We start from the raw sequence: 9,850 nt of genomic DNA on the forward strand, positions 1-9,850 counted from the left end.
GTTTGGCACATAGTGTGCGTATCGAGATAGCTTCGGCTATATAAAGTACTTAATGTGCAAATTGGAATAGCTTCAGCTATATATATATATGGCACTTAGTGTGCAAGACTGAGATAGCTTCGTCTATGAAAGGCACTTAGTGTGTGAGATTATAATAGCTTCAACTATGCTTTGTTACTTAGTGTGCGAGATATCGAGTATTTGGCAATATCACGTAAAGGTATGAATTCAATATAAATTTGTACAGGTATGTACATATAAATCATGAAATCCAAATAGAAGAAGTTATGAACTTGTTAATGAAAATTTGAGTAAGTATGAGGAAAGTTGTTGGTCACCATGATTTAGATGTTAATTAGTTCGAATTGATGATTTGTATATTATGATCTGTTGAGTATATTTAGTACTAACTTACTAAGCTATGAAGCTTACTGTGTGTTATTTGTTTATGCTTTATAAAGGATCATAGCCAACTTGGACTCGTGGATCGTCGGGAAGCGTCATCACACACCGATCATTTTATTGGTACTTTTGAAGCTTTGTATGTATAGTATATGGCATGTATAGGCTAGTGACATCTTGGTATGTTTTCAGTCATGATATTAGTCATGAGATTTGGCTTGTAAATGTTAATGTGTATGACCATTTAAGTTGACTTGAATTGTGTTATATGTGGTATATATAATGCCTTATGTGTTAATTTGTTTGGAATGGTTATATGGTTGTTCTTTTGGATAGTTAGAAGTTGTGGTATTATTGCTTGGAAGTTAGCATATTGTGGATTGATTTAGATGATGATATGGTGTGTTATGTGTCTTGAATTAGACGATAAGGTAATGAATAAATGCAATTACAAGTTATGTAAATTTTTGATGATTTGGTATAATGAATTAGTATGTTTTGGCTGTCTATATATGTGTTAAAATGATACCATTTTAATGGCTAAGTGAGCATGAGAATAGGGCCGAAAATTGGCTTTGAAAATAGCCTATTTTTGTCCACACGGGCAGAGAAACGGGCGTGTGTCTCAGTCGTGTGTGACACATGGTCATGTTACACGACCGTGTGCCCCTTGGGGTAGCCCTTCAAATTTAAGTCATTCTTGTGCACGGCCTAGATACACGGGCATGTCTGGTGGCAGTGTGAGACACACAGCCTTGGCACATGGGCGTGTGTGGCCATTTCAAAGGGTACACGGGTTTGACACACGGGCATGTGGTCGATCGTGCGGCCAAGTCAGTAACCCTTTTAGATTTCACATGGCCTAGCACACGAGCGCGTCCTCGGCCTTATGGTGCAAGTCAATATGTATGCCTTGTTTTCACACGATCTGTGACACGGGCATGTCTGGTGATCGTGTGAGGCACACAGCCTATTCACACGGGCATGTGACCCTTATATGTTTGAAAATTTTCTAAGTTTCCCAAAGTTCGCATATGTTACCGGTTTAGTCTCGAACCACTTCTAAACATGTTTTAAGGTCTCATAGAGCCTTACAAGGGACATTGTGAATGTTTTGAATGGATTTTTAGTATGAATGAATAAATTTATGTGAATGAGGTATGTTATCCGGTAATGCCTCGTAACCCTATTCTAATGACAGATACGGGTTAAGGGTGTTATAATTAATTGGTATCAGAGCTACATTTAGTCGATTTTAGGACTAACATAGCGTGTGAGAGTCTAGCTATACATGCCATATATATAAACTGCGATAGTGTGATGATTCCTGACAGATAAAATGTGTTTTTATATAGTAAATAGATCCCCAAAGAACCGTAGCTGATGATGTAGAGAGTAATGCGCCTGCTCCCGCTCAAGGGGCAGCGCTTGCCAATTCTAGGTCGATTTCAAGTATCCAAAGGGGAGAGGCTAACCAAGCCTTCTTCAAATGATGAGTGAGTGGTTCATGAAGTTTGTTCGAACAAATCTGGCTGCTCAACAACCTCCACCCCCACCTGGTCCTCAACAAATCTTAGTTGTACCACAAGTGATAGATCCGATTCGATTGAGTAAGTCGCCAATGGATAAGATTCGAAAGTATGGGGCTGAAGAGTTTCGGGCTACAGTTGATGATAATGCTGAAAGAGCTGAGTTCCGGCTCGAGAACACAGTCAGAGTATTTGATGAATTATCCTATACTCCGAAAGAATGTATCAAATGTGTGGTATCTTTACTCAGCGATAATGCATATCATTGGTGGAAAACGTTGACATTGGTGGTTCCTAGAGAATGGGTTACTGGGAGTTCTTTCAATCCAAATTCCAAACGAAGTACATAAGCCAAAGATTTCTCGATCAGAAACATAAAGAGCTTCTAGAGTTGAAGCAAGGTCAAATGACTGTGATAGAATATGAAAAAGAATTTGTATGTTTGAGCAACTATGCTCAGGAATATGTTTCCACTGAACAGATCATGTGAAAACAATTTGTTAATGGGTTGAATGAAGATATAAAGCTGTTAGTTGGGACACTTGCATTGAAAAAATTTGTAGTACTGGTTGAGAGGGCTTGTAAAGCCGAGATCTCAGCAAAGAAAAGAGAAAAGCTAATTCAAAGGCAAGAGATTCAAGGACGAGATCGATGAGTGAATCTTATCATTCCTGTCGAAGAAATCTAGAGACTATTTTAACCGATCGACAGCTTCAGTGGAATATCAGAATAAAGATCACAAAAAACAATACACCAACCCTAAAGCTAAAGCCACATCGGTATCTAGTGTTGGTAACATAAAAGATGTTAAACCCGAGCGTCAACAGTGTGGAAGACGGCATTTTGGAAATTTCTGGGTGAAAAATAATAATAGAACTTGTTACAGTTGTGGTTCACGAGATCATTTTATTAGAGATTGCCCAGAGTTAATTGAAAAAGATAATGCTCAGATGACGAGGCCAAGTAGCACTGGAACTAAAGGTAGACCACCCAGAAATGCGAGAAATGTGAGTTGTGGTAGAGTTGTGACAAAAGACACTGCTACGAGATCTAATGCTAGATATGCTATTCGCACTCACGAAGAAGTGTCATCTCCAAACGTCATTACTGGTACTTTTACTCTCTATGATACTAAAGTTATCGCATTGATAGATCCAGGATCAACTCAATTGTATATATGTGTGAATTTAGTATCCAGTATGACTTTGCCTGTAGAGTCTATTGAATTTGTCATTAGAGTATCGAACCCCTTAGGCAAGTGTGTATTGGTTGATAAGTGTGCAAAAACTATCCATTGATGATTTAGTATATTTGTTTTTCAGCTGATCTGATGTTGTTACCATTTGATGAATTTGATATAATCTTGGGTATGGAGTGGCTAACGTTGCATGATGCTATTGTGAATTGCAAAAAAAAGATGATAGATTTGAGATGCCAGAATAATGAGATTATCCAAATTAAGTCAGATGATCCGAATGGTTTACCAACAGTTTATTTCATCGATGTTAGCTTAGAAATATGTGAAAAAGGGTTTTGAAGCTTATTTTGCTTATGTGCTTGATATGAAAGTGACTGAAAAGAAGATCGAATCAGTGCCAGTTGTGTGTGAATAATTGGATGTGTTTCCAGAAAAGTTATCGGGTTTACCACCGATTCGAGAGGTTGAGTTTAGCATTGAGTTAGTACCGGGAACAATGCCAACATCGATACACTACAAGAAAACAGACTTTTAGCGGCGTTTGGATAAAAAGCGCCGCTAAAATTATATGTTAGTGGCGCTTTAAAGAAAACGCCACTAAAAGTCAGAGATATGGGGGCATTTGTTAAAAAAACGCCGCAAAAGATAACTTTTAGCTGCGCTTAATAATCAAACATTAGCGGCGTTTTTAAGAAAATGCCGCAATAGTGTTCAGAGAAACGACGACGTATGTTAATGAGCTATACAGCCATTAGTGGCGTTTTACTTAAAATGCCGCCATATATCAGAATTAGCGACGCTTTTATAAAAACTCCGCAAAAGCAATCAGAGAGACGACGACGTATCTATAGAGCCATTAGTGGCGTTCTACTAAAAACGCCGCAATATATAAGAGTTAGCGGCGTTTGTTTCAAAGCGCCGCAAAATTGTTGAGTAAAACAATGTCGTCTTTTGTTAAGCTATATATAGGTATTAGTGGCGTTTTATGTAAACGCCACTATATATCATAATTAGTGGCATTTTTTTGTAAAAATGCCGTAAAAAAATTATGTTACTTTAAAGTTTAGGGTTATGAATTTTAGGTTTAATGTCTACGTTTAATTTAGTGTTTTAGGGTTTATGATATATATTTTGGGGTTTGGGTTTATGTTTTAGAGTTTGAATTTTGGGGTTTATTAAGGTTTTAGGGTTTAGGGTTTTAATATTAATGTTTATGGTTTTAGGGGTTAGGCTATTAGGGATTAGGGGTTATGATTAATGATAAGAAATTAATTTATTTTAGGATTTTGGTAAGCATTAAGATTCTATTTTAATTACTTTTGTCCCTATATATTAGAACTTGTAATATATATTAAGATTCTATTTAGGCAGTGTAAGTCTAGATGTAGGGTTCAAGGAAAGGATACTATTAGAACTGAAGAACATTTGGATTTTACTGAGATTCATGTCATTTTGTACTATACCCATATTATTTAATATAAGAATATAAAATATAAATTTTGTACTACACTTACACTGGCCACACGAATTCCCAAAAATATGTTTAGGATTATGGTTTAGGGTTAACAGTTTTTAGAGTTTATAGTTTGGGCTTTATGGTGGCCTAGGATTTATGGTTGGTTTAGGGGTTACATTGTATATATGATTTTGGGGTTTCAAGTTTGAGATTTAGGGTTTGGTGTTTGGTGTTCGTGGTTTAGTGTTTACGATTTTAGGTTTAGGGTTTTGGGTTTAGGCTATAATTTTAGATTTTAATTTAGAAGATAAATATAAATAAGATAAATATATATAAATTATTATTTTAAAAGAATATATATAAAAATGGGTTAAATCTCAAAAGCATACATGAAAAGTGGTTTAGTGTGCAATTGTGTACATGAACTGTATTTTGATCTAAATCTTGTAAAATATTAACGCAATTATTGATATAATTAACATCATTTTTATTTAATTAATTTATATATATAAACTAATGCTTTTATATTTAAAAATATTTAATATAAACCATTTGATATATTAAAATATTAGATTTTTAAAAAAATTGATAAACAAAGAAATGCACTAAAATGTATTAAAATTTGGAGAAACGGCACCGTTTAAGTAAAAAAAACTAGTGGCGCTTAGCCTAAAAATGCCGCTAATTTGTTTTAATTCGACCAAAACGATGCAGTTTAAGTTTATACTATTAAACATTTAGTGGCGCTTTCAAAAAATGCCGCAAAAACACATTACCATTAGGCTTAAACGACGGCGTTTCAAAACAAGGTATAAATTTTTTTGTGGCGCTTTTAGAAACGCCGCAAATTTTCAATACCAATTTGCCCAGGGCGATGCCGTTTCGCGTCAGTGAATTAAGTTTTAGTGGCATTTTTATAAAACGCCGCAAAAGTTCAATAGCCGTTAGCCTTCTACGACTGCGTTTCAATAAAAGTTTCAGTGGCGTTTGTAATATAAACGCCGCAAAGTTGTCCCAAATCGATTTTAACGACGTCGTTTCATTACAAACAAATTAAACTTACACCTTTTTCTCTTGTTTGCCCTGATTCTGAATCCCAATTTCCCTAAATTCAGAAATCCCCAAATTCCCCAAATCGACAAGTTTTCCCCCAAATCTCCCTGTGCATTGCAACCCATCTCCTCCATCGCCTTCTCCCCGTGCATCGCAAACCATCCCTTCCATCGCCTTTGCACCGTTCATCACAACCCATCTCGGCCTCCATCGCCTTCGCCCCGTGCATCTACTGCATAGCCATCGAGTCTCCGTCTAAATAGTTTTGTTTATGCAATATATTATATCGCCGTCTAACTTTGATATATATTAATTTCTTTCGTATTGAAGAGGGCATGGTTGAAGACAATAGAAATGGGTGTTGATATAAATTTAAGCTTTCATAATTTAACCTTCATTGTCAAGCTTAATAGTTCTCAATACTTTTTTCTTTTTTCGATAATTAAGGTTATCAAAGTTGGAAACTTAAAAGATAATTAGAATATAAAGTCCAATCCTTTTATAACTCACATGAATAATTTTAATTGTTTTCGATATTATTTTTTAAAAAATTGAGTGATTAATGTTATATCTAATTGACACATTTGTGGCAGATGAAGACGATAAGATGTGAATCAAACTTACAAGATATGAAAATTTTTTGTTAAGTCAAAATGTTAAATTTAGATAGAATAGTAGAGTGGTAACGTAGATGAATAATGATTTGCTTTTGAAGTTGGTATGATTGTATCTTTGATGGTAAAGTTTGAAAAAAAGTGCCAATAATGTCAGCTGTTGGACTGAGATTTTCAAATAAAAATATTAAGAGCATTGAACTTTTTCAGTACATGAACTAAATCTCAAACTTCATTCAAGTATGGGGACTGATGACATATTTTGACCTGATGTTTGTAACACATTTGAACTAATGTTAAGACTTTGATGATCAGTGTAGTTGTGGATCAAGAATACCCTTACTTTTGGGATTAAATCAAACTATTATGAGCACATAATTGTATAAGATGTTGAGGTAGAAATTGGCAATTTAGAGCTGAATGTATATCATTTAGGTATTTTCCACAGGCTTTCTTCAAAGAAGTTTCGGATTTTACTTTAATGCTTGATACTAGTAAAAAGATGCTATAGTTTAGCATTCTTTCTTTTTGTAGGTTAAACTATTATATGTTTGTTTCCCTATAAAACACAGATAGCTTTCGTCTCTTTGGCCATATAAATTCTGGACTTTTGTTTCCATCTGTTAGTTACTTGCTTTCATGGGTGTATCTTAAGCTTTGTTTAAAGTGTATGTTAGGTTAGTGAAAATGTGATGGATTAGTACCATGCCTAAGTTAGTGACAAAACTATGCTGTTTTTTTGGTTTACAATCTGAGATTATGAGATAGTTTCATAGAAACTGTTGTCTCTTTTAGTTGAGATGATAATTTCATGATTTTTAGTCTTATTTGTAACATGAATATTTGATGATTCCAATGCATCAGCTACCTTGTTCTTGCTGTTGGCTTGCAAAGTTTGTGGAGCTTGTCTCTTGCATTTGTTGATATATATGCCCTTTTGGTGAAACGAAGCCTGAGGAACTATAGAGGAATCTGCTTGTTCACCATTGGTGACGGGGTAAGAGACTTTTAATCGAACATACAGGGTCTGCAACAAAACTTATCATTACATTATTTCCTTTTTTTTGTTTGCCATTTATTCACTGGTTTAACTCTTTATCTTTGCATAAATTTATAAGGCCATCACTTGTTACCTAAAGTTGAGTTTCAGTTTGATGGGAGCTATGATTCGGTTTCATTAACCAATGTTTCCTTTGGGCTTCTTTCATTACATCAAGTATGCAGGTCAAATTTATACACCCAAAACCTCTTCGTGTTCTTTAGAGTAAAAGTCATTAAAACTGAAGCTTGACATGAAGGTTGCTCTTGCATTTTACCTTTTCTGTTCATACAGATATCTTTTAATAGAGAACAAGGATCTAAAAATTTTAATCTTTAAAGAAAGTGGCCTTATACTATTAATTTATTAAGCCTCGTTGCTGTATATTTCACTAAGCAGTGGTTATTCTGATTTGCAAATGAAACTTCCATCTGTGGGCAAAAGCATTATCTACTCTGCATTCACGACATAGCTATATAGAACTGATGATCTGACAGTGTTCATGACATTTATTGTTCTCAATGCACATGCTACGTATGTTACTCCGATCTCTACTATTCATTTTCCTTGAAGTATCCATGTCCAAAGCTATAAGCTCTCAATGCACATGCTAGTTTGCCATTTTAAAATCTTTAGCGGTTTAGCTTTGGTGGTTTTTCTGGGTGGGAATGTTTAGTTAACTTGCTAGTTGAATAAAAAGGAAAAGTCAAAATGTTAAATCTATAGTGTGTTTTTTATATGTATATTGGGCATTTTATGTGTTAGTGGATACTCCAGTAGTCAGCCTATAATTGAGGTTATTCTTTTAGATTGTAATCTAAAATTCAGATAAATTTTTTAATATTAACTACTACTTGCAATTACTAGTTCAACTCTTAGCTTATAATAGAGATCACAATAGATTTATTAGTATTTTCTTTTTCCATCTCTAATATCTAAATTCACAATAGTTATATTCTAAAAATATTTGAATTTATTAAAATAAATTATAAAACTAAATAATAACAAAATTTGTGAATTGATTCATATATTTAAATTCGTTATTCACAGAGGCCCAATTGAAATGATAATCACACAAACACAAGTACGGCCCATTCAATGTATTTTACAAAAATAAATAACTCATCTGTCCTACCAACTAATAACAAAATGCTTAGCTTGTCTCTATTGTATTTTCTTTAACTAATTTCAAGCATTAAGTTCCTTCCAAAAATCTTTATTTTATAATTAATATTTTTTGTATTGATAATTAAAGATAAAAGGATTGTGTTATTTCAGATTCCCACTCAAAATATAAGCAACGGTGATAAAGATTAAAGAAGGATTGAAGAAGGAAAGAGCAAGTGAGTTCTAACGACTAGCTCCTAAACATGGTACTATGACGATTTTTAATAAATTTAATTATTACTATAATAATTATATGAAGTAAAATTATATTGTATACTAAATATGGTACATATACTTTAATTCCTTGTGTTTTGACTTTTAGGATATAGTTCCATGTGTCTGTATTAGTGAATTAATGTTCTATGTATTTCAGTTACTGCTTCCTACTCCTCCTGCAACTATTGGTTCAACTGAAGCCGCCATTTAATCTTCGAATTAATATTTGGTACTGATATAGATAAAGTTTTTATATTTGCTTAAACTGAAATATATTTGGTGCTACTCTTATAATCTTACATCTTTTAACTATTTTATGTGTTGCAGGAAAAATGCCTAGAAGAAGATTAAGAGATCTTAGTATTGTACAGAATACCACAAATTCGGCAGAAGTAAGTACTGAACAGCAGACAGTTGTTGGATCTTCAACCGTGCGGAGACACTTGACGAGTCTGTGGAATTTCAAAGTAATGTTAAGTTTATTTTACAAATTGTATTAAATTTTATTACTGATTTATTTTTAAATTTCAATATAGTAATAATATATCATTTTTCAGCTGAAAATGGTGGGACGCGCAGAGGTTGAGGACGTACGCTCCTAACAGATTTATATAACTTAAATTTTGTCGAGCGTGTCAAAGTAACTAGAAACAGCCATGGTCAGCCTGTTGGACAAGAAGCTCGACTTTTAGCAGGCTATTTGGGCATTATAGCACGAAATGCCAATATGTTGTCCATCAACTACGAATCATGGCATAACATGCCTGATAGCAATAAAAATCAAGCTCTCTCTAATATTAAGGTAACAAAATGTTAATGTAATTTATAATACTTTGGTTTAAGTTTCATTTATATTTAATTCCTAAACTTGTGTTTTTTAGGAGAGGTTTGCTTTAGAGGTCTCTGATGCCTATATCAAGAAGGCATTGGGTAAAAAATAGAGAGACCATAAAAGCAGTTTGAAAAAATAATATTTTAAAAAACCCATAAGCCTCGAAGAAAAATTGCAAAATGTCCCACCGAGAATGCTGAGGTACCAATGGGAAGATGCGGTTCAATTTTGGAATTCGAAGAAAGGAGAGGTATTATGTACTTGCAAACTCTTATAAATTTTTCAGTTTATAGTATTTACTATATACGTAATAATAATTTCATTATGTAGGACCGTGAGCAAGT

The 9,850-nt window shown here is 33.9% G+C and overlaps 1 long non-coding RNA gene across 1 annotated transcript; it reads left to right on the forward strand.

The window, feature by feature from the left end:
• The first annotated feature begins 9,108 nt into the window (after nucleotides 1-9,108).
• LOC121204463 (uncharacterized) lies at nucleotides 9,109-9,598 on the forward strand. Its single transcript, XR_005899382.1, has 3 exons — nucleotides 9,109-9,141; nucleotides 9,232-9,476; nucleotides 9,556-9,598. It is a non-coding gene; the product is annotated as an uncharacterized lncRNA (long non-coding RNA).
• The last annotated feature ends 252 nt before the right edge of the window (nucleotides 9,599-9,850 follow it).

Source organism: Gossypium hirsutum, chromosome A08 (assembly GCF_007990345.1).
Source record: "Gossypium hirsutum isolate 1008001.06 chromosome A08, Gossypium_hirsutum_v2.1, whole genome shotgun sequence".
In the NCBI taxonomy this organism is placed as follows: Eukaryota; Viridiplantae; Streptophyta; class Magnoliopsida; order Malvales; family Malvaceae; genus Gossypium; species Gossypium hirsutum.